The 26,045-nt window shown below is 49.9% G+C and overlaps 1 protein-coding gene and 1 pseudogene across 1 annotated transcript in view; both read right to left on the bottom strand.

The window, feature by feature from the left end:
* LOC147748826 (PAN2-PAN3 deadenylation complex catalytic subunit PAN2-like) overlaps positions 1-26,045 on the bottom strand; it is a 771,836-nt gene that overhangs the window by 703,393 nt on the left and 42,398 nt on the right. The gene's annotated exons all lie outside the window — the stretch shown is intronic.
* LOC147748827 (alpha/beta hydrolase domain-containing protein 17C pseudogene) lies at positions 13,396-13,928 on the bottom strand (annotated as a pseudogene).

Raw genomic sequence — 26,045 nt, 5'->3', positions numbered from 1 at the left:
GCTCACCAACACTAGGTCTTTCAACTGCCCGTGAGCCTGAGTCCACTGACGTGCCAAGCACTTCTGAAGCGGACGCATATGTAGTCTGCGTGCGGGACTATGGAGATGCAGGAGGCCATCATGCCTATCAACTGCATGAACACTCTTGCTGGAAGCGAGTGCTGAGGTCTGAACTTCTGTATCAGCGATTGAATGCTGCTGACCCTCACTGAATTCGTCTGTGCTGTGGTTGCCAGAGTGTTTATGGTCGCACCCAGATACTGCCGTATGTGGGCGGGTTGGAGGTGGGATTTTGGGTAATTCAGTGAGAAACCCAGATCGTGAAGGAGGTGAATGGTGTGGGACATGTGGGCGGCACACTGCTGGGTTTACTTTGCCTGTATGAGCCAGTCGTCCAGATAAGGATAGACATGGATGTTCTGTCTCCTTAGGTGCGCCGCCACTGTCGCCAGGCACTTTGTAAACACCCTGGGTGCCGTGGTGACTCCGAAAGGCAAAACCTTGAACTGGTAGTGCTGGTTTTGGATGGTGAACCGGAGGTACTTCCTGTGTGAAGGGGGCAGAGGAATGTGAAAGTACGCATCCTTTAGGTCTAAAGTTGCGAGAAAATCCCCCTGACTGAGCAACGGGAGCACTTTCTGCAGGGTCAGCAAATGAAAGTGCTCCGACAGGATGTAGTGGTTGAGTGGCCTGAGGTCCAGGATGGGCCTGAGGGACCCGGCCTTTTTATCGGTATTATTAAGTACAGGGAGCAGACCCCTGTGCCTCTTTCCTGCACAGGCACGAGCTCTATTGCTCCTTTTTGCAGCATGACGATGACCTCCTGCTGCAATAAGTGCAAATGCTCGGCAGACATAGGACGGTGTCTTGTGGGTATGTTGGGTGGAGTGGATGTTAACTTCAGACATTAACCGTATTGTATAAGTTTTCTGACCCACATGTCTGTGGTGATGGTTTTCCAGACTGGCAGGAACTGCTGGAGTCTCCCCCCGACCGGTGTTGTGTGGTCGGGGGGCAGTGACAAGGCGTCACTGTTTGTTGGTGGCAGAGGATCTGGAGTGGTTGTTTCCACGACCTCTGCCCTTGGCGCTGTTACCACGATATCCACCTCGACTCTAGTTGGTATATGTGGACTGAGTGTTGCCTTTGTAGAACTGCGTGGATTGGGAGAGCTGGCCCCTGGAAACGCCTCTAGTGCTTGAGCGACGAAAAGACCCACCCCGAAACTGCTGGGACTGTAAGGCACCCACGGATTTAGCAGTTTCCATATCCTTTTTTATTTTTTCTAAGGTGGTGTCAACCTCCGGGCCAAACAGGTGATTTGGATTCACTGTTTGATTAAGGATGGTGGTTTGTATTTCCGGCTTAAATCCAGATATTCTCAGCCAGGCATATTGTCGTAGCATAACACTAGTGTTGACAGCCCTGGCTGCGGTGTCAGCCGCGTACAGAGCGCACTTAATCGAAGCATTAGAGATCAGCTTCCCTTCCTGAATAAGCATCTCAGCTACCTCCTTGTATTCATCAGGCAGGTGCTGCAACAGGGTCTCCAGCGTGTCATAGTGTGCCCTGTCATACCTCGCCAGAAGCGCTTGTGTATTCGAAATGCGCAAGATGTTGGCTGCCTGTGCTGCTACCCTCTTCCCCGATGCCTCAAAGACCTTAGATTCTTTGTCTGGGGGAAGAGCATCACCCGTAGTCTGATAATTAGCCCTCTTCCGGGCATTCGAGACGACAAGGGAGTCCAGGGGCAACTGTCCTTTGATGTAGGTAGGATCAGTAGGCGCTGACTTATACTTCTTTTCAATCCTAGGGTTTATCACCCTCGCCCTGGTAGGCTCTTTAAAGATCTCGCCAGCATGTTTCAAAACACCTTTCAGCATAGGTAGAGTCTTGACAGTTCTCTCTGAGACTGAGAAGGTATCAAAAGGAAGTCGACATCAACAGGGTCAGCATGGAGCTGGACGTTGTGATTGTTAGCTGCCCGTTCAATGAGGGCATTGAAAGCTGCAGAGTCTTTTGTAGGAGACGTTTTCGCAGAAAATAGTTGAGGGCCTTGTCCTGATTGAGGATCACCTGGGTCAGCACCAGCGGCCCAGGGTTCGTTGGTATCCTCAGGGTCTGTATAGAAAGGATAGCTGTACTCATCCTCATCATCGCCCTCCCCAGCGTCCACATCAGAGTAAGTGGGCGAAACATTATGAGTCTGTGGAGAAAGTGGTTCCACCAAGATAGGAGTGAAAGCAGAGTCCTTTTTCTTGAGAGGAATCTTGTAGGACTCCATTGGACGTTCTGGGGCAATTTTCCGCTTGTGGAGGGAAAGCCTGCCCGTTTCGGCATCAATTAAGTGTTCCTGATGCTCGTCCACTGAAGGTCGTCGAGGCTGTGGGCCGGGGACCACCGTTGACGACTTCGGCACGGAGGAAAACTTCTCGGGGACGCTGGCGACCGCCTTAGGAGCGAAAGCCTTCGGCGCCGTCTTCGGCAGCAACGTAAAATGAATGGGCGTGGACGCCTTATGAGGTTTCTCAACCGGCTTCGGAGGCGGAGGATCCTTCGGTCTGACCGATAAGGTCTTGTAACTGATGCGCTGTAGGGAGTCCGTCACCTTCTTGGTGAAAGCGGCGGATGGACGCTCCGGTTCGACGGAATCCTTCGAGGCCTCACCAGGAGTAGACTCTCGGGGTGCGCCGCTTTTGGCCCTGTCCTGTTGACGCGGAGTCACGAGAACCTTCGGGTCATTTAGTCCTTTCTTCGGGTCACCGAGAGCTTTCTTCGGGTCGCCGAGTCTTTTGCCGGTGTCGACCGTCTTCGGCGCCGACGCGCTCCGCTCGACCACCTTGACTTTTGTCTTCGGCGCGGCAGACTTTGTCTCAACGCCCTTGACTTGAGCCTTCGGCTCAACAGCACCCTTCTGCTCGACAGCACCCTTCTGCTTCTTCGGCTCCGAGGCCTTGGATCCGACCAAAGCGATGCGCACTTTCGGTTTCGAGGACGGCACCTGCACAGTTTCTTGTGTCGAGACCGTAGGTTTCACTTTCGGTTTCGATTTGCCAGGGTGCGGCTCAGCAGCAATGTCCGTGGCCGAGCCGGAAGGCGGGGCCGTAGAACCCATTGTAAGATCTTGGGTAAGGCCTAATGGCGATCCCTCGACCTGAGCCTTATGAATTGGCACGGCCCCAGAGTCAGTTTGAGGAAGCTCTCCGTCTGAGCTATCCTCCATAGCCTTGAGGGCCCCGTCGTCGTCTCCTACCTCGTCGACGACTTCTTCGGCCTCGAACATCTCCGCATCCGCGTCGTAGTCTTAGTCGACGTCCGACGCGGGGTTCGACTTACTAATGTCCTGGATAGATTCTTCCTCGACATCCCCTGCATCGAAGATGTCCACAGGCGCCGGTGCAGCATGCTGGGCCTCCTGGCGCGCAGCTAGTCGAAGCTTAATCGTCTTCTTGGACCTGAAGCGGGAACAAGCCATACACTTGGCTTCATCATGGTCCGGCGACAGACACTTGTTGAACACCGGGTGGACGTCGATGTGGGGATACTTCGAGTTGCAGACGGGACATCTTTTAAATGGACTACGGTCCATGATGAACGGTCGATAGGGTCTGAAGCGTCGACTGGGCCTTCCGCGCCGAAAGCACGCGGGTGTAGGGAATCCGGCTCGGGATGGAGCTGGAAGAGCTAAGACCGAACGCAAGACTATACCGACGTATTAGACTAAAGACCTTTTGGTCTTAAGAAAGTTTTTTTATCGATTCCGACAAGAGGGAGTTCAAAGACATCCGAACCCAATGGCGGAAAAAAACAATCTGAGGATGGAGTCGATGCCCATGCGCACTGCAGTCCAGGGGAGGAGCCACCTATCTCGTGATACTTCGAAGACTCTTCCAGGACAACAATGTGCAATCATCCGGACCCAACACTAGGCGGCGATCTATGCACAGATATGAATTCAGCAGCCCACATGCCTCGAACATGTTTGACGAGATCCTCCACAAAAAATGGAGTTGGTGCCGTGTCCACGTGCGCCACAAAAAGATTGTTTTCGGAACTGTAAGGTCCCTAAAGAGCGGGCAGTGTCGGTGTCCTTTTTAATGGCTTGGAGAGCCTCATCAACATGTGCCCCAAAGAGTGACTCTCCATCGTACGGCATATCAAGGATCTTTGCCTGTACCTCTTGACGAAATGAAGTGGAGCGGAGCCATCCCTGTCGCCGCAACACAGCTGCCCCTGCAAGCTGTTGGAAACCAGTCGATGCGATGTCCACTGAGCAGTCTATGATCTCCTCAGCTGCTCTCTCTCCGCCCTGCAAATTTTTCAAGGCTTCACCTTAGAGGGCTCCGGGATGAGGGCTACAAGGGCAGCCATGTCAGACCACATCTGACGAGCATATCGCTCGAGAATAGCGAAAGCATTCACTGCTCTCACCGTGGTAGAGGCCATTGATGAAAATTTCTGCCCAATGGGGTCCAGGCGACATCCCTCCCGATCTGGAGGATCTGTAATAGGTGATGCTGGGTTCCTTGAGCATCGCTGAGCAGCTTGAGTGACCACCGAATCAGGCTTCGGCTGCAAAATCAGGCACGCAGGGGAACCAATGGGTGCCTTACATTTCTTCTCTAGGCGAGGCATTTGGGCAGGGATGGTATTTGGTGTCTGCATAAGTTTCAACCCTTCGTTCCATATGAAATCAATAATGGGGACTGTATAGACCTGCTTAAATGGCTGATTCTTAAAATCATACAGAAAACAGTCCTCTTCCCTTTGGACTCTTGGCAGTTTAAACTGTTGAGCCGCTCTGTCCATTAACTGATGGAAGCTGGCAATGTCAACTGGTGGGAAATCCCCAGGAGGAGGGGACGGCGTCTGGATTTGGTAGTCATCCCAATCGGCCATGGTGTTGTCATTGTTGTCATCATCCTGGACTTCGCCCTCTTCATGATCAGGGCGAACGTCATCTTCGGCATCGGCAAAGACAGTAGTGTGTATCCAAACGGACGTCTGGATTTGCGGGGATGGTGCAGAAGGTGGTGGTAGCGGATCTTCAGGAGGAGGTTCTACAGGCACAGGTGCTACTGGTACTGGTGAACCCTGATTGGATGGGGGAAATCGCCTGTTATAATCCTCCAACATATATTGTAGGTTAGAAAGGAGAGACAGAGGCAATGTCGCTCTTGGAACCTGCACCGCTTGTCAACTGTCAACGCTCCGCAACCCCTAGAGCCGCTGACAGGCAGGGCAAAGAGCACGAGCATTACAGTTGAATTTGGCATTGAAACACCAGTCACCCTTAGCGCGGTGAAACAGCACAGCCCGGTGGCAAGCACTATATTAAAAACACGTTATTTATTATCCCAAAGATCTCAATGTGTCCAATGCTCGGCATGAGCAGCACATGCAGTTCCGTGTTTTGCATCCCGGCACTTGCAGCCATGAAATGACAACAGAAACAATCGGCCTACAAGTACCAGGATGCAAAGCGAGAAGAACTGTTGACAAGCGAGAGCTACAATGTCTCATCTGCGTCTACTGCTAGCACACACTCCCTCAAGCACTCTTACAGATCTCCTGACCGAGTTTCTTAACTATAACCTAACCTCGTAACGTGTTACAAAATGAAGATGGTTTACATTTCTCTCTTGAGACTAAACTTGTACACTTCAAAACACACTCACCGTAAAACACTCCCACAGACCCAGCGATAGCCGGAACAGCAATATAACATCACACGCGTTTTCGTGGAATTTCATTTTCCTCTCCACATGGGACAAACTACTGTGGCACATGAACAAACCAGGAATTGGCAACATTCTAAAACTAATATATTTTGACAACCATTACCACACATGCCCAGATATTCAAACTTGAACCAGGAAGCCCTGTCCAGCTACCAAAAGAGGAACCATGACCCTGGCCACTGTTTGAAGACAGAGTATGCATCACACTACAAACTGGCCTAGAATAGTCACGCACAAAAAGAGAAAGCAAAGCTTAAATATGAAAATTAAGTCAAATGAAACTTTACCAATAGGTTTTCTAAATGAATACCTCACTTAATAAATTAATAGATGAACACCAGAAATGCACATTACGAATGGAATATGCTACTTACCAGTATGCATCTGTTCTTGGCATGTAGGGCTGCTGACATTCATATCTGTGCATAGATCGCCGCCTAGTGTTGGGTCCGGATGATTGCACATTGTTGTCCTGGAAGAGTCTTCGAAGTATCACGAGATATGTGGCTCCTCCTCTGGACTACAGTGCGCATGGGCATCCTCTCCATCTTCAGATTGTTTTTCGCCATTGTGGCAGACATGGAGTATGATACAGTAAGTGATGACCATGCTAAAAAGTAATAGTGAATGCTACAGCTGCGACAGGCACGGGGAGGAGGGTGGAAGATATGAATGTCAGCAGCCCTACATGCCAAGAACAGATTCATACTGGTAAGTAGCATATTCCGTTCGAGGCATGTGGGCTGCTGAATTCATATCTGTGCATAGAATGTATAGCAGCCTCTCCCCTAGCGGTGGTTGCCTGTGCCAGCTGCAGCAGTCTGAAAAAGAGTTTTGAGAACAGCCTGTCCTACCGCTGCTTGGAGTGTACATCTACGCAGTAGTGTTGGGTAAATGTATGTATGGTAGTCCATGTGGCTGCTCTACATATCTCCTGAAGAGGAATGTTTCCTAGGAAAGCCATGGATGCCCCCATTTTGCATGTGGAATGCGCTCTTGGGGGAACTGTTAAAGTGTGTTTTGCTTTAAGGTAACATATTTGAATGCACTTAACTATCCATCTGGCTAACCCAGATTTAGAAATGGGTTTGCCTTTGTGTTGTGGTGAAAAGGCAACAAACAACTGTTTAGTCTGCCTGAAATCTTTTGTCCTGTCCATGTAATATAGGAGAGCTCTCTTAACATATAGTGTGTGTAGGGCCCTTTCAGGTACTCACTGTGGCTTTGGGAAGAACACTGGCAGTTCTATTGTTTGATTGATGTGGAAGTGGGATACCACTTTGGGCATGAATTTAGGGTTTGTTCTAAGCACAACCCTATTTGCGTGAATTTGAATGAAGGGCTCTTGAATAGTTAGGGCTTGCAGCTCGCTAACTCTTTTAAGCGAAGTAATAGCTACGAGAAAAGACACCTCACATGTTAAAAATTGTATTTCACACGAGTATAAAGGCTCAAAAGGTGGTCCCATTAGTCTGGTTAAAACAACGTTTAGGTTCCAGACAGGTGAAGGTGGGTGTCTTGGGGGATCACTCGTTTGAGCCCCTCCATGAACGCTTTGATTGCAGGCACTCTGAATAGTGAAAGGTGCTGCCTGTTTTGAAGGTAAGCTGCTTTAGCAGCTACGTGTATCCGTATGGATGTATAGGCTAGATTGCAGCGGTGTAGGTGTAAAAGATAGCATATGATATTTTGAATGGATGCGTCTAGTGGGTTGATGTCGTTGTTGTTACAATAAATGACAAAACGTTTCCACTTTGCCGCATAGCATGCTCTTGTTGTAGGTTTCCTTGCCTCCTTGATAATATTCATGCAGTCAGGGGGTATGTTTAGGTAACCAAATTCTAGGACTTCAGAAGCCAGATTGCAAGGTTCAGCTGCTGCGGATCTGGGTGCTGAATGTCTCCATGGCTCTGCGTTAAGAGACTGGGTGTTAGTCGTAGTCTTTGTGTCACGATTAAGCCAGGGAGTGGTGAGAAAGTAGTGACTACATCTCCCAGAATGCCTGAAGTCTTGTCCAACTTTCCTTTCCACTCTCTTCCACTCTAAACCTGCTCCTCCCTTTCACTGGTGCTTGTCACCTGAAGACTTCCTGGATTTTCCCTCGCTGAGTTCTTGTTTGTTCATTTCCAGGGTTAAAGGGTTGTTTGTTCGGGACTATTTGAGCCGCGCTGTAGCGCTTTTGTGCATAAAGGCATTTTTCCTGGAGTCTCGATAATAGAAGTAGCGCTGGTGCGCTTTTGAGGCTGTGCTTTGCGAAGATAAAGCACGGATCACACAGAACATTATTTTTTTTGTCTGCCTTGAAGCATTTACAATTGGAAAGGACTTGATTTATTTTGATATTTAGACACGTTAATTGGAGTCAAAAAACGTTCCCTTTGAACTTGCTGTTCCTGAAGAAAGAATCGGCGCAGGGTTGCACGTGTGGAACTTTGGAGTTACCTGTAAACGTGATCGTTCTTATGGGCAGCTAAGTACTTTTATTTGACCTTACTTAGTGGAAACTATTCGGAAAGGTCAAGTTGTTAAACACCTGGATGATTTATGGACTGAAGAACTTGTAAAAAACCCTTTCATTTCTTTTCTTTATTTTTGAACTGTTTTTGCTTGGAGCTAGTGGCGCAGTATTATATGTAAGTGTGTAGTTGGGTGTGTTCTCTTTTATTGATACTTACTTCATTAGAGTAGGGAGGGGTTCACTTACTGGTTGTTTGTTTATTCACCTGCAGGTATTCAGGGGTACCAAGGCGGCTGAAGACTGCTACCCTCCCTTCCTTCGAATCTTCTTGATTTATTGCACCAAGTTTTTGTTTCCTTTGTCCCTTTTTTTACCCTTTCCCTGGCTGTGGTATCTATCTGTGGAGTTCTAGGACTTGACTCACAGGTGTTGCCAGAGTAGGGGGACTGGTAATTCAGCATCGCTCCTGTTGTACCCGGCATAGAGGTTAGTGAACCTTCAGTTGTGACACTTTGATGAGGCACCACGGAAAGTTCTAGTTATGTGGTGTACCACTGTTGCCTCGCCCATGCTGGAGCAACCAGGATTAGCGTCATTGAATGATGGCGCAGTTTGCGTGCCACCAGCGGTATCAACGGTGCTGGTGGAAAAGCGTAGGCAAATTTGCCTGACCAGTTCATCCATATCGCATTGCCCTAATACTGCGGGTGTGGAAACCTTGCGGCGAAGTATTGGCATTTTGCGTTTTCTTTTGTGGCGAACAGGTCTATCTCTGGATGTCCCCACTGTTGGAAGTATGGTTGTAGCACTGTGGGATGAATCTCCCACTCGTGCATCTGCTGGCTGTGTATGCTGAGCAGATCTCTTATTTGATTGTCCTTGCCTGGGAGGTGTTCCGCCATGAGAAAAATGTTTCTCTGGATGGCCCACTTCCACACTCTCTGAGCCAGATGTGACAGCTGTGGAGAGTGTGTTCCTCCCTGTTTCTGTAGGTAGTACATTGCAGCCATGTTGTCCGTCCGCATCAACACTGTTTTGTTGCAGAGATGTACTTTGAAAGCTTTCATTGCCATAAAAATTGCCATCAGCTCTAGCAGGTTGATGTGAATTTTCTTTTGCTGCGTGGTCCATAGGCCCTGCACTGTGTGGTGGAGGACATGGGCTCCCCACCCTATCAGGGACGCATCCGTTGTCAACACTATTTGTGGTACATGCTCTTGGAACAGTCATCCCTTGCAAAGGTTTTGTGGATTCCACCAATGCAGAGAGTTGTATGCACGACTGGTCACCAACGCTAGGTCGTTTAATTGTCCCTGAGCCTGGTTCCACTGCCGTGCTAGGCACTCTTGCAGCGGAAGCATGTGAAGTCTTGCGTGAGGGACTATGAAAATGCATGAGGCCATCATGCCTATTAGTTGCATAAACACTCTGGCTGGGAGTGAGTGTTGGGGCCTGAACTTTTGGATGATCGATTGAATGTTGTTTATTCTGGCAGAATTTGGCTGTGCTTTTGCTGCCAGAGGGTCTATTGTCGCTCCCAGGTACAGCTGTACGTGGGAAGGCTGAAGGTGGGACTTGTTGTAGTTCAGCGAGAAACCTAGACTGTGCTGGAGGTGAATAGTGCGTGACATGTGGTTGGCACATTGCTGGGCTGACTGTGCTTGGATCGGCCAGTCGTCCAGATATGGATAGACATGGATATGCTGTCTTCTGAGATGTGCAGCCACTGTCGCTAGGCACTTGGTGAACACCCTAGGGGCTGTAGTTACCCCAAAAGGGAGAACTTTGAAATGGTAGTGCTGATTTTGTATTGAGAACCTGAGATATTTCCTGTGTGCCGGGTGTATTGGTATATGGAAATATGCGTCTTTGAGGTCTAGTGTTGCGAGGAAGTCTCCTTGACGCAACAGTGGTAATACCTGCTGTAGAGTGATCATGTGGAAATGCTCTGATAAGATGTATTGGTTTAGGGGCCTGAGACCCAAAATTGGTCTGAGAGATCCGTCCTTTTTGGGGATTAGGAAGTACAGAGAGTACACCCCTGTACCCTGGTGTTCTAAGGGTACTAGTTCTATGGCTCCTTTTTGTAGCATGCTGATGACTTCTTGCTGCAATAAGTGTAGGTGTTCTGCGGACATAGGACGGTGTCTTGGGGGTATGTTGGGTGGTGTGGAGATTAATTCTAGGCAATAGCCTTGCTGTATAATTTGCTTCACCCACCTGCCTGTAGTTATGCTTTCCCAGACTGGCAGAAACTGCAGTAATCTTCCCCCGACCGGTGTTACATGGTCTGGGGGTAGTGACAAGAAGTCACTGTTTGGTATTGGTAGAGGATCTGGTGTTGTTATTTCCTCGTCCTCAACCCTTGGTGTTATTGCCACAGTATCCACCTCTACTGTTTTTGTTGTAGGTGTTTTGCGTGTTGCTTTTGTTGTAAGAGGTTTGCAGTGTCGAGCCTCCTCTTGCAGCTCCTCTGTTGCCGGAGCGACGAAAGGAGTCGCCTCTGTATTGCTGTGACTGCAAGGCTCCCATAGACTTGGCTGTCTTGGTATCCTTCTTAATTTTGTCTAATATTGTGTCAACATCAGGACCAAATAAAAAATCTGGGTTTACAGGTTGATGGAGTAAAGTGCTTGATGCGTAGCCACGCATGTCTTCTGAGCATGACACTGGTATTGATAGCCCTGGCTGCTGTGTCTGCTGCATCTAAGGCACATTTGATGGAGGCGTTAGATATAAGCTTCCCCTCTTGTATTAGAAATTCTGCCTGTTCCTTATAAAGGTCAGGTAGATGCTGGAGAATCTGCTCTAGTGTGTCATAGTGTGCCCTGTCATATCTGGCTAACAGGGCTTGTGTGTTTGCAATTCTCCATATGTTAGCTGCTTGAGCAGCCACCCTTTTGCCCGAAGCCTCCAGAATCTTAGACTCTTTGTCTGGAGGTGGAGCTTCGCCAGAGGTTTGTGAATTAGCACGTTTACGTGCATTGGATACGACCAAAGAGTCTAAAGGCAGCTGTCCCTTAATGTATGTAGGGTCCACTGGTGCTGGCCTATATGTTCTCTCTATTCTAGGGTTAATGACCCGTGCCCTGGTTGTTTCTTTAAATATGTCCCCTGCATGTTTAAGCACCCCTTTTAACATTGGTAATGTTTTGACAGTTTTTTCTGAGGTGTTGAACGTGTCAAAGAGGAAGTCTTCGTCAATTTGATCTGCATGCATCTCCACGTGGTGATTGTGTGATGCTCTTTCTACCAATGCATTGAAGGCAGCTGTGTCCTCTGTAGGCGAAGTCTTAACAGGGTATGCAGTATTGTCTGGAATTGGCTGAGAATCTCCAGGATCTACAGGGTCAGGCCATGGTTGATTTTGTGTGTCCTGGTCAGTGTCCACTGGATAATTGTATTGTTCATTGTCCTCATACTCCCCATAGTCGTCTGCGCGTGTGGGAGAATATGTATAGGTTTCTTGCACATATGGTGTGATAGGCTCAAAAAGAACTGGAGATGTTGAAGTGTCTCTTTTTCTTTTGAGTGGTATTTTATACAACTCTGCGTGTCTGGTCTGATTTTCCTTTTTAATAGGGTAACTCTGCCAGTATCGGGGTCAACATACAGTTTTGACTGTTCCTCTGTTGAGGGCTCAGGTGTTTTAGCTCTTTCCCCAGATTTCGCCTTTTTTGTTTGTGTCGGTTCGAATCCGGAGGTTTGTTCGACCGCTCTTGGCTTCACGTGTGTAAGAAGTCCGAATTTAATTGGTTCGAGATACTTTGGTGTCTCAACAGTGGTCTTAGACTGTATGAACTTTTTCGGAGTCGTTGTTATCGATCCGACTTTTTTTGCTTGTTCGATAACCATTCTGTGGGCTGGCGTCGTCTTCGGAGCTTGCTGCTTCGGAGCGATGTTTTGTTGCCTCGGCTCAACGGACCCCTTCGGTTCGATCCTTGTCCTCGGCTCAAGTGTTTTTGTGTGCACTGGCCTTGGTTTGTCGACTTTTTATTTCGGTTCGACAACCGTCTTCTGTTCGAGTCCTTTGTTTGTGTTGCTTGGCGTCGATCTCGTCGGTTCGACAGCCTTTAGCTTAAAAGTGGACACGGGTGTACTGGCTCTCGGCTCGACAACCCTTGCATGCGACCCAGACGGGTCAACGACCTTTGTCTGCTTGGTCGGCTTCGATGGATACACTTCTTGGTCCGAAGACTGTGAAGTCTATCAGTTTCTGTTTCTGCTTTGCTTCCATCACTTTCGGTTTCGATTTCCCCAAAGTTTGGTAATGTCGCACCGATGGCTCTTGTATGATATTTTTAGCCGAGCTTAAATGCGGGGCTATAGAATCGATGTTTTGATCTTGGCTAAGGCCTTCCGGCGATGCCTCGACCTGAGCCTCTGGAAGCGTATCAGTAAATGTATTGGGCTCCGTACTCACGGTCGGCCCAGTGTCCTCGCCGGAGTCGTCCTCGACGGCTCCGATGCCTGGATCGTCGTCCCCTACCTCGATGATGTCTTCTTCATCGTCGATGTAGTAGTTGGAGTCATGTTCTGACCCCTGCTCCGTCTGCTGATCTGAGTCTTCAGCTTCGACGACCTCTTCGTCGTCTTCAAAGATATTTTCTAACTTAGGCGCTGACTTCTGCATCGTCTGCCTCGCTGCTCGTCGAACCCGAAGTGTCTTTTTCGATCGAAATTGAGCACAGGCTAAGCAGTAGGCTTCATTGTGTTCTGGAGATAAACACTTGTTACACACCGGGTGTTTATCTATGTGTGGGTATTTAGAATTACAGTTGGGGCATCTTTTGAATGGACTTCGTTCCATCGATGATCAGTCCCTTGGTGTCGAAAAGGCCACGCGGCCTGATTCGACGTCCTGAGTAAAAACAACAGGAATAAAGTTGTCGGCACCGATCGAATAACAATACCGACGACCCCGAAGGCCTTTTGGCCTTTAGAAAGTTTTAATCGATTCCGAACTCAGAGTCTCGAAAGTACATCCGAACCCAATGGCGGAAAAAAACAATCTGAAGATGGAGAGGATGCCCATGCGCACTGTATTCTAGAGGAGGAGCCACCTATCTCGTGATACTTCGAAGACTCTTCCAGGACAACAATGTGCAATCATCCGGACCCAACACTAGGCGGCGATCTATGCACAGATATGAATTCAGCAGCCCACATGCCTCGAACATACATTTTACACTGATTTCAGATTCCCATCTGTATGTGGAAGTACAAGCGGTTGATTTGTTGAGGTGAAATCAGTGGAGTCCCTCACCTCTCCCTCAGCGGCCCCCATGCTGCCTCCATGTCCGCATACAGGTTCTCCTCAGAAGGCCGGCCACTGCTGGCCCCGTAGCTAGAGTAGTCGTAGCTGAAGACGTTGCATTTTATCCGGGATCCCAGGCCGATGTAGAAGCCACACATTTGACCCAGGTCTACGGCGTTGCCATTCGAGTAGAACAAGGTGTAGCGGGCGCGCAGCGCACCAGCAAAAGGCCCAGGCGGCTCCCTCGGGCTGTGCGAACCCGGCTCACCTCCAGGGCGGCCGACTCCTGGACAGAGTAAGGCCAGTCCGCACGCGGGGAGAGCTCCAGAGAGCAGACCTCGCCCGGACCCTCCTCCTCCCGCACCGTATAAGTGGACTCAGGGGGCATGAAGGGGAGCTTGGCGGCAATCCGTTTGGGGCATGGCGGGCAGCAGAAGAGACAGCACAGCTCACCCAGCGAGAAGTCGCTCATCCCGGAGGGGAGGCAGGTGTAGGGAGCAAGCCAGGGGTTGTTGGTGCGGGAGAAACTAGGATTAGAAAACGGGCTAGCAGACTGGCATAGATCACAGCAAAATGCTACTCATGCCAGAGGCGCTAGAGGGTGTGATGCCGGACATATGCTGTGGGTGGAGGGCCAGAGGGAAGGGGAAAGGGGCAAAATTATACCTAGTGTGGCTTCTCTAGTAACGAGTCGACGGGGGTAAGTGTGGGGAAAGCATAAAGGCATACAAAAAAGCAAAGAAAAGCTTTCCGGAGAATCCGTTTATTGAAGGAGGTATGAAGGAAACGCCAGTCAGTTACAGAATGCCCCCCAAGAGCCCAGTACCGGCATTTCTAATAATAACATTCTACTCACATTCTCCACGAGCCGATGCATCTTTGGAAAGATAACACGAGCGCAGTAACCATCACGCTCGTGTTTGAGACCAAAGAGGACGGGAAAACTCACGAGCACACACAACAGTAAGGAAACAAAGCGGCGACGCACGTATTCACAGGAACACACACGCACTGCGCATGCGTGCGGCCAACTTTGCCAGGGGCATGGAGCGAGCGGCAGTGTCCAGGTCTCCTGTGAACTGAGGGAGCCTGCGTGTTGTAGTCCGTGTGATGGAGGCATGGAGCTCTCCCGCAGAGAGAAGTCCGACGGGAGCCCACCCCGCCTTTGTGAATGCTGCTGCGGGGCTCCTGTGAGCATGACGGAGCCCCGCGTGTGACCAGAAAAGAGGGCCCCCATGCCACGAGGAGACCAGCCAGGGAGCAGGGCAGAGCCCCCACAAGAGCCGGTAAGTGGGGCGTGTGGAGCACGCTGCCGAGCATAAAAAAAATGCTATGCTATTGCAGAAGGCTGACTTGCCTCGGAAGCAGGACAGGCGATGTGCACAGCGCGTGGCTGTACGTGCGCGTACACCTGCGCAATTCGTCAAAAGCTCTGCGCGTGCCAATCTCCTGTCTCACTTCCGAGGCAAGTCCACAACAATAAACCTTGCTGGCGACAGCGCTTTGCGCTGCGTACGCCAGGCTCGACCTAAAAAGGTCAAGAGGCGCTCTGGGAAATCCCAGTCGGCGCCTGTGTACCAGTCTACATCACCTTTTGACTTCAACCCGACAGACATTGTACACCCTCGTTCTTCCGATTGGGCTCCTCCTCCTGAGGTTGCTAACTACATCCATCAGAACCTTAGGCGTAGATTTGATAGCGAGGTCAGGAGAGAGCTAAGCTCGGAGTGCCCATGGCCGGATGTCCCGGACAAGGTTGCGGAGACGCCGGAGATAGACCCAAATATGCTGGCATTCCTTAAAAAGTTTGTCAGGACCCTAAGAAAGGGATCGGTAGAGCTTGGCGCAGTTGCCAAGGCAAGCTCTTGGACACCGTCGGCCCGCTGCCGAAAATTCTCAAATTGGATTTAGTTGCCAAGAAAACTGGAGCGCTCATAGACCCAGACATCCTTGCGGGATGGGCACAACGTGTTATTTGTTTCATAGGAAACACCAATTGTGCCATATCCTCGGAGCGTATAAAATCATTGCTCATGAGGATGGACAACAACCTTACGGAACTGGCAGCAGCCGAACCAGGTCCATTACCAGAGGGTTTGCTTTTCGGGGACAAGTTTGTAAAGGATGTCTCCAAATATGTAGGGACCTTTACCTCACTGGATAAGGCTCAGACCAATCTTCGGAAAGTTTTCCAAACTGGCCTTTTTGGGAGGGCCGGGCGAGGCAGGGTCTGCTCGCCAGGCCGTTCTTACTACCAGGGCCCAAACAGAGGTGGATATGGCAGAGGCAGAGGGGACTTTCAGGATACCACCAGACACGGAACCTTCTACCCCTCCAGGCGTCAGTACAGAGGCAGATTTCGTTGTGGCGGTCAAAGGGGTAACTTTCAGCCACAACTTACTGTAGGTGAGTCCAACACCTCTTTTCACTTATCCTCTGGGGGGGTCGATTCGGCACTTTCTGCACAGTTGGGCCCAGATTACACAGGATTCCTGGGTACTGCAGACAGTGGCCGGTTTCCACATAGATTTTTATCAAACCCCAGTGCAAGACTCTCCTCCCACTCCACTGTATTTTTCCCAACTAGACATGAATTTTATAGATCAAGAGATAGAATTGCTGCAAAAACAAGTGGTGGCCTACTGGGAGGACAAGCCGGGCGGTTTCTGCAGCAACGTCTTCTTGGTCCAGAAAAAAGGCGGCGGCTATTGCTTAGTTCTCAATCTGAAGGAGTTCAACTGCTTTGTCCTCTACAGACATTTCAAGATGGAGGGGATCTATCTTTTGGCGGACATTTTGAGTCTGATTTGAATTGAAGGAAAGGAGGCTGAATGGTGAAGGCGTGGATATCACTCACGCGACGAGAGGAGGTCAGGGCAAGAAGGAGAGCAACCTTCCAGGTCAGAAATTTCAAATCCGCTTTGTGGATGGGCTCAAAAGGCATCTTCATCAATTGTGCCAAAACAACGTTGAGATGCCATGTAGGAGGAGGACGTCAAATGGGCGGAAACATTCTAAATAGCCCCTTGAAAAACTGACGAATTACTCTGGAAGAGTAGAGAAAGGAAGACCCATCCTGCCGAAAACGAGATATTGCCGCAAGGAAGACCTTCAAAGTGAAGTGGGAAAGTCCTGATTGAGCCAACTGCAGAAAGAACGACATAAGATGAGCAGGAGAAGAGTGCACGGGTGTATGTTGGCAGATGCACACCATTGACAGAACCTTTTCCACTTCAACTTGTAAGTCTTTACTGTGGACAGAGCCCTCGCATTGGCAAGAACATCTCTACATTCCGGCGAAATGTTCAAATGGGCAAATTCAAGGTGCTCAGGTTCCAGGCCGACAATTTGAGAGAGCAGGGGTCCGGATGGCAGATCTGACCCTTGTCCATTATGAGGAGATCCGCCCGAGGGCGAAGGAGGGTGGGTTCGCAATGTGAGAGAAGCAGCAGTTCCGAGAACCACGCTTGTCGAGGCCATCTGAAAGCGATCAGGATAATGTGGCACGGCTGTCTCCGCATTTTCCACAACACTCGAGGAACCAGCGGGATCGGCGGAAAAGCATAGGTGAATAGATTGCACCAGTCCCTCAAAAGGGCATTCCCGCACGACCCTTGGTGTGGAAGCCAGCTTGCACAAGACGGGCATTTCCGGTTCACAGGGCTCGCAAAAAGATCCAGGTTTGGGCGACCCCACAGCCGAACGATGAAGAGTAGAGTCGGCTGATGCAACTCCCACTCATGGGTCGAGCACGCGGACCTGCTGTGGGAATCCGCCAGGATGTTGGAGATGCCTGGTAGGTGAACCGCTATCAGGGTAATTTGGTGACTGAGTGCCCAATTCCAGATGCTGTGTGCCAGCTGCGAGAGGAGCGGTGACTTGGTGCCGCCCTGTTAGTTAAAATAGTGCATACTGGTGGTATTGTCGGTTTGAATGAGCACTGATTCTCTCTGAAGAAGAAGACAGAAAGAATTGAGCGCGAGAGAAATGGCCATTAGTTCCAGTAGGTTGATGTGCCAGGAACGTTGAGACAGTGTCCACTTGCCCTTTATGGATAGCCCCTGAAGATGTGCATCCCAACCTTCCAGGGAGGAATCCGTGGTAAAGACGAGCTCTGGAGAGATGGTCAGGAAAGAAGTACCGGCAGCGATGTTGGACAGTTGAACCCACCAGCGGAGAGCGAACCTCATTTGAGCAGTCACCAGGACCAAATCGCTGAAAGAGCTGGTGACCGGACGCCACTGTTTGTCCAGTTCCTCCTGAATTGGACGACTCTTGAGCCTGCAATTTGGGATCAGGGAGATGCAGGAGGACGCCATCCCGAGAAAAGATTTCAATACACGAACTGAAACTGACCCTTGTGAACGGATTAGAACAACTAGGCGTAGAATCTGTAGCTGACATTCGTGAGACATGAATGCCTTCGCTATTGATGTATTCAGAGTGGCGCCTAGAAAAGTCCTGCAGGGAGCTGGATCGACCTGAGACTTCTCGGTGTTGGACAGTCCCAGGGAGTGGAATAGATTCTGACAGAATTGAGTGTCCAGAGACGCCTGATGACAAGACTGCGACTTGATGAGACAGTCGTCCAGGTAGGGAAAAATGTGGACACCCTTCAAACGCAGATATGCCACCACCGGGGTCAACACTTTCGTGAAGACGCGAGGGGCGGAGCGAAGGCCAAACGGTAGAACCTTGAATTGAAAATCTCTGCGCCCTACCCGGAAGAGCAAGTACTTTGAGTGCCTTGGAAGAATCGGCACGCGGAAATAAGCGTCCTGGAGATCGATGGTGGTCAAGAAGGCGGAGAATTTCAGTGAGCATGCTGAAGGATTGGCGTGTCAGGTACCTGTTTAGGGCCCTTAAGTCGAGGATTGGACGCTATTCGTCGGACTTCTTGAGGACCAGGAAAAAACGGGAATAGAATCCCATCCCCTTCTGAGACTTGGGAACCACTTCGATGGCACCTTTCTGAATCATGAGTCAAATTTGTTGAAAGAGCTCCTTGAGGTGAGCTGGAGGTGGACCAGTTTGAGGAGTGTTTTGATACAATGTCTAGCACCCAAAGGTCCAAAGTGATTAAAGACCAATTGGAAAAGAAAAGAGAAATTCGACCTCCAACTTTGAGAGGGGGAGGCAAGTCATTGCTTCTTAGAAACGAAGCCTCTGTAGGAAGACTTTCCTCTGTAAGACCTGGTAGACTGTTGCCGATAAGATTGTTGTGATCGAGAGGAATATCCTTAATTTCCTTGACTGTAGGAGCGGTACTGATTTGATCCGCCGCGAAAAGAAGAGGTGGTGCCACGTCTGCACGCACCTCGAAAAGGCTGCTTGCGAAACTGCAAAGTGCCTAGGGCCCGAGCAGGATCAGTGTCCTTTTTGATGGTTTGAAGTGCGTCGTCCACATGCTGGCCAAAAAGCGATTTGCCGTCATAGGGCATGTCGAGGATTTTCGCCTGAACCTCCCGGCAAAAAGAGGTGGAACAAAGCCAGCACTGATGACGTAAAACGGCTGCCTCCGCAAGCTGATGAAAACCAGTACATGCAATGTTCACAGAGCAGTCTATAATCTCCGATGACGCTCTCTCTCTCCTGAAGAATCTTGAAAGCCTCCGCTCTATAAGGCTGAGGAATGAGGTCGATAAAAGAGGACTTATCAGACCACATCTGGCGGTCGTAACGACCCAGAATGGCTAGAGAATTCGCAGCCCTCACGGTGGTAGAAGCCATAGTGGAACATTTTCGCCCAATGGCATCAAGCCGACATCCCTCACGTTCAGGAGGCGCAGTAATAGAAGAAGATGGATTCCTGGAAATGTGCAGCCTGGGTGATAACGGAGTTGGGTTTAGGCTGTGCTACAAGGCAAGCTGGAGAACCCTGGAGTGCCCTGTATTTTTTCTCCAAATGTGGAAGAAGCGCCGGAATAGACTTTAACGTTTGTATCAGTTTGACACCTTCGTTCCAGATAAAGTCAATTATGGGCACTGCACGGACCTGTTTAAGAGGCTGACTCTTGAAGTCATGAAGAAAACAATCTTCATCTTTCAAAACCATTGGGAGTTTAAAGCGTAGCGCTCCTCTTTCCATAGGTTGGTGGAAACCAGCGATATAAACACGAGGGGAATCCCTAGGACCCGAAGGAGGCGGCAACGGTGTATGGATCTGATAATCGTCCCAATCCGCCATGTCCCATCATCGTCATCTACTTCGCCGTCTTCCCGAAACGGGCGAACGTCATCTTCCTCATCAACAGCTGCCTGAATCTGAACAGATGGCGCAGAAAGCCCCGGCAGTGCAGTAGATGTAGGAGATCCATGGTGAGACAGTGGAAATCGTCTATTATAATCCTCCAACATGTACTGGAGATTAGAAATGAGGGAGAGCGGTATTTGTGCTGTGGGAACCTGCGTAGAAGGTTCCTCCTCATGAAAATAATGTTCCTCCTGATCCTCCTCATAGTCCTAACATTTGATGATCAGCTCCGAAGGGCTTCGAGCTGCACGAAATCTATCATCTTCCTCCTCATCAGAACCAGAGTCATGCTCCGAACCCGTGGCAAAAAGAGGCGATGAAGGCTAAGAGTGTGGTGGAATCAGAAGACGAACCAAAGACCCATGTCGGCGTAGGAGCCAAGGGTCAACAGCATGAGTCACGGAGCTGGACGTTGAAATTGGCAGCAGAGGTAATGATGCAAAGGTAGATGTCGACGACCGTAACTCCGTCGACGGGGCAACCACCGTCGACGAAGCCGTCGACGACAAGACCACCGCCCTCGACGTAGCTGTCGTCGATGGAGTCACCGCCGATGGAGCCGCCGCCGACGAAACTGTCGTCGACCGGGCTGTCGTCGATGGAGCACCCACCAACGAAGAGGCTTTTTTCACAGAAGACGTCTACGAAGATTTGGATGTCGACGAGACTCACTTTTTTGTCGTCGACAAGTAAATCGGAATCGCCGACAAGACTGATTTGAGGCTCACACACACCACTGTCGACACTGACTACGTCGACGCAGTCGCCGTCGACGACCTGCTGGCAGAAGTCATTGTCACTGTCATCATCAGAGAGCTAGAAAAGACAGATCTCGTCGTCGGACAGATCGACGACGCTTCCGTCGACGATGTGGCACGTTTTTTAGCAGAAACATGTGTAGAAGAAGCCGTGGACGCCTGAGAGTCAGATCTCTGGGGCGTAGGCGTAGCAGGAAGAGGTGGAGACACAGCAGGAGCCTTCTGGAGCTGAAGTTTCCTCTTCTTTAAGAATGGAGAGGGCAAGTCCTGCACACTGCTACACTTGGAAGTGGCTGTAGACAAACCTGACGCAAGGCTTTCTGCATCAAAAGGGTGAATCCTTATCCTTCAACCTCTGCAACCACAGGAGACGCCCTTCCCTGTCCTTAAGGGTCTTGGTTGAGAAAGTCCTGCAAATTTTACAGTTGCCTACCTCATGTTCTAGATAGAGGCATTAAACACACTTCTTGTGATAGTCCTCTGAGAAGAGCCGCAACTTCTCACAAGAAGCACATGGTCGAAAAAGAGATTCTTACTTAAAGACATTCCAAAAGCTGAAAAAAATTCAAAGGAAGTAGAGCTCAGGGAGACTCCCTTCACACGACGTGCGGTAGAAAATCTGAGGGCCCGAGCCTCTGAGGAGAAGGTTCTAGAGGGGTGCATGCGCCTGATTGGCTGTAGTTTGGACTAGCATAATGACATGGATATGTTATTAAAGTGCCTTTTTTCTTCTAATGTATTTTCTATGTGTTAATGCTAACCTTGGTACTTATGAGTATTTATGGTTTTAGGATGTATGCATTATGTTTTTATATACATATATGATTGGTTTTATTGTTATTTTATTTACCGTGGGGCTCCCACTTTGACGACTAGGAATATTCAAGCATGTGAATCTATGAAAGACACCCCAATACTGGAGAACCAAGGTTCCCCAAGATTCAATTCAGCACTCAAGGTGCACCACCAGCAGCACTAGGGTGGCTGGGTGCAGAGTTTAAAGGTGCCAAGGTTAGTCTATGGAGAGTAGGGGCACATCGGTTGGAGGCAAATGTAAATGTAAATTGATACTTGTATAGCGCACTACTCACCCGCAAGGGTCTCAAGGCGCTTGTACGAATACCACTGTGGAACCCATCCTGGCTTTCCCTGTGAGGCATCCACTCCTGGGCATCCCCAAGGTGGGGGACAGGCATCCTTAGCGTTGTGGGGGCCGTTGTGGAGATTAAGCACGCTATTGCCCAGAGTTGCAGAGTGGGACTCCATGATTGGAATAGGCACCGAGGCGAGAATTATTAGGTCCGTGGAATTTTGAGCCCAAGACCCACCGAGGCGGGGAATTGAACCCTGGTCCTGGGCTAGACCTCTGCATCAGAGTCTGCCGCTCTAATCATTGAGCCACACTTCTCCACTCATTGAGCCACACTTCTCCACGCTGCACACGGGGAGGTAAAGCAGCCTTTGAGGACTCTTCAGGACTTAAGTACAAAGGAGGGGCCAAGATAGCACCAAACCACACCACCAGCAGCACAGGAACGGCTGGGTGCAGGGTGCTCACACAGCATCAGGAGGCCAATGTTACCCCATGGAGGTTGTTGGTTCTTGTTTCAGGCTGCAGGCTCAGATCGTCACTTCAGTGAAATCAACAGCCAGGGGAGGAAGTTGAGATGCCAGGCGATAGGACACTGTTAGATCTGGTCACAAGGACGCAGGGCCAGAGGAGTCAGGGGTGTCTTTCGACATCAGGTTTCTCTTTACCGGGAAGGTCACATTTGAGGGGGTCATCGTGAAGAGGCTGCAGGGGTCTACAATAGACCTTGGAGGTGACCCCCCCCCGATAGATTGGAGGTCAGGACCGTTGGAAACCACTCCAGGACCGGTCAACGGATGCCGGTGCATAGGTCAGGGGTTTTTGGCTCCGCAGCGGCTTGGTCTTCTCCTGAGACCAGGGCTGCAGTCCTTAGGAGTCTAGAGTCTTTGTGGAAGCAGGGAATCAGTCCTCACCAAGTCTGGAGGTAGCTGATACTTTTTGGAGCCTTCGTTTTCTGCGCAGGGTGAGTCGGAGCTGCAAGCAGGACTGTGGGGCTGGGGCCAAATCATTTTGGCTTGGAGTCTTCTCTGCTGCGGCGTCTTCGGGTTACAATCTTCTTAGGTTGTTGATTTCTGAATTCTTGGTTCAGGGCTGCCCCCTAAATACTGTATTTAGGGGGCATTTAAGGGGTCTCGAGGTATTAGCCAATGGACTACCATCCTGAGGGTGACTACAACCTTAGTGTGCTCACCCCCGTGGGTGAGTGGGCACAATCTTTAACTCTGACTGGAGGGTCCCTGCCATCTGCAAGATGGAGGGCACTGAATAGTGGGCTTCACTTTACTTCTTCCACCTGAGAGGTGGGGTTATCAGAGGGGGGTCACACCTTCAGTGCTGGTCTGATATGTCCCGCCTGTCTTCCCGCCAAAATGGGGGTAAGACAGTAAGGGGGACTGCTCCTGATGTCAGGAGCGTCAGGGGATTGCGTTGGAAAGGCGGTAAAGCCTTTGAGGCTTCCCTGCCACAGACTGCTCTTCGTGACCTGGGGGCGGTGTGAACACCTCCACCCAGGAACAGCTGAAGGCTTTGTTTCTGGCCCCATGGAGCAAAAACTCCCACCGAGGGGTCCAGAAACTGGTCTTGTGGCAGCAGGCTGGAGTTCACCAGTCAGAAACCCACCAGAGGTTAGACTCCTGAGTGCAGGGAATAATACAGCTGACACTGGGATCAGTGCAGGTTTATTATTTTGACATGTTTGATACCAAACAGCTCAGGATGCAGTAAAGCCATTATGGTGCTAGGAAACTCCTAATGACCAGTTTCTAGACCATATACTCAAGATGGCTTTACTGGACACTTATAATATTTAAGAATGGCCTTAGATATTAAAGGGTCCAGTCTGCTCATGCATATAGGTCCTCACGAGGTACAGTGCACCCTGCCCTAAGGGTGACTTACCGTGGCCTCATCTAGTGCTAGGCAGGCATGGCACAGGGATGTGTGTCATATCGACTCTCCACTTTTAGCTACACTAAAACATGCAGGCTGCATTGGCAGTGGTAAATGTTTGTGGTGAGAAGTCTGAGGGCTGAAGCATGTATTATGCCACCCTCAGAGGCCTTCCAATGGTACCAGGCCCTTGGTACCATAGGTACCCCTTACAAGGGACTCACAGGTAGGCCAGAGTTGTGCCAATTGTGGAAACAGTGGTAGAGGTTAGGGAAAGAATACAGGCCCAGGAAACCTGATTGGCAGGGTCCCAGGGCACACTAACTCACATTGCATCAGGTTTCTGGCAAAACGTAAGGGGGTAACCATGCAGAAAGGGCCCTTTCATACACTCACCATTCCGAATGTAATAACTGTATGGCTAAGCCCCAACCTCCTGACTGCACAGGCAGACTGGGTCTCAGCAACACAGGACCAGTATTAGCCCACGACAAAGGGCCTACAGGGGCCAAGTTCACATGGAGAGCAATATCATTATGGAATGGCACAGTCAGACAGTCCTTTAAGATGTGCTAAGATAATATGACAATGTCAACGAATATGAGATGCGAACAAACATATGTGGAGAGGAACAAGCGCACACTAGAATAGCAATGAAATTAACACAATTCTCTTGTTGTTTCAGGGGCTATAGGACAATAAAAGGATAAGCAATAAGCTCAATTGGTAGCACCACCATATAAGTTGATATGCAGGGGGGCACCTTCAGCCTTGTGGTCCACTATTGGGAGTGCAGGGCCCGATTCTACATGCAACTACCCGAAAATTGGGAGGGCCACCATGTGAGAACTTCGCCTGGTATATGATGTCCACTATTCTAGTGGGCACCTTGCACCAGTCCAAACGATCCTTATTGATGGTAGGTTATAAAGTCAACCTTATAGAAAGCTATCCTAGTGGTAGCTGTGGAGAGCAGCTTTCAGGCTAAGACTTGGAGACGAGTTAAGCAAGTTGTTTTACCAATTATAATCTCTTGAATGATCAAATGAAAGCACACCACACAAGGTATATATCAAATATATGTATTTATTCTAAACACAACCCCTCTGCACTCTTTATGAGGTAAGAGATAAAAGTACAATACAAGGAACTTAATTAGCATACGATAAGTTGCACAGTATACGTTATGCCCTAGGGACCTCACAAACCATATACTAAAATAGTGGTATAAGAACCAAGTGAGCATTAGAAAGCAGGCCTAGGGCCTGTGGAATCGCTGGGGCTGCCTAGAACCACCAAAGGTTAGGATGTAGGAGGCCCACGGGAGACGCCTGCAGTATCTAAACACAGCTGCGGGTTACCATTGACTTTCTATGGAGAACGAACTAGTTACAAAGTTACAGTTTAAGGGTACTTCTAGGTGAACTACGATGGAACCCTTTAAGTCTAGGACACTTCGAGAGTCAAGACCCACGTGAGCACCTGAGTACTCATGTTACCTCACCAAGGGAAGCCGGGTGCATAGGTGCCTTTTGGCGTCTGGTTTTGTCGTCGATTCCAATGGAGAACTGCGAAGAAGTGCTGCAGGCGACCAGAGGGAAGTGTCGGGGTGGATTGGAAATGTGAAGAACCTGAAAGCAGTGGAGACAGAGTCTGAGTCACTAGCCAGTGACCAGAATGGCGATAACAAGATGCCAGCCGATATCGGGTGATTTCAGGTGAGAAGGTGAAGCTTGTCTCTTCAGCCACGAGGACCAGGAGGCGTCGAGGACAACCAGGAGCTGGATTCGAGCTGTCCCACGAAGCATCTAGTTGACTGCGGTGTCGGTATCCAAATTGGACCCAACAAGCCTTGGCAAACACAATCCACGCAGGATGTCGGGATGGGCTTCGGTGCAGACCAGCATGGTCTGAGGAACTCCCCCTTTGGAGAGGAGTTAGAGCAAGCCTGGAGCAACCAGGAAAGCTGAAGAAAGTGAAGATTGGTCTTTGTGGGGGCTCACTAGCCAATGGACTAGGAACCGCAAAGACGCGTCAAGCTGAAATGCACAAAGCAGGCCCAAGGGACACCCGTGCAGTGTGGGCCTCTGAGCTTCGGTGCAAAAGGTGATCGGGCTGGGGCTTCAAGCCCCCCAATGCACAACTTCGGGATACCTCGGGAAGTAGGTGCAGGTTGCAAAATGCAGGATGTCCAGGAGTTCCAGTCCCACGTCTCTCGTGTCCGCCACAGGTCTTAGCTTTGCTGGGAGCGAAGGTCAGCATCAGAGATGTCTGTTAGTCCGTGTCCTCTGTCACAGATTCTTCGGGATCCGGCGGGAGCCTCGAAAATGCAGACCGGAAAAGATCCAGTTGGTGCCTTTTGGAACAGGGTGGTCACTCCTTGACCACAAGGGAGATTTCTTCCGTCTTCCAGTCGATATAGAATGTCGAAGGTCCAAGATATATGTTGCCGAGTTTGGTCCAGGGTAGTTCTAGGGACTGGGGTTCTACACTTATAGTAAGTTTAGGGGTTGGACTAACTCTAAGATCCCTCCTATGGGTGGACTTGGGGAGGGGGTGGTTACACCCCTTCCCCTTTGTCCAGTTTCACGCCAGAGC

Source organism: Lissotriton vulgaris, chromosome 1_1, assembly GCF_964263255.1.
Source record: "Lissotriton vulgaris chromosome 1_1, aLisVul1.2, whole genome shotgun sequence".
NCBI lineage: Eukaryota > Metazoa > Chordata > Amphibia > Caudata > Salamandridae > Lissotriton > Lissotriton vulgaris.
Note: the sequence above shows the minus strand (reverse complement) of the source record. Positions and strands in the feature narration are given on the sequence as shown.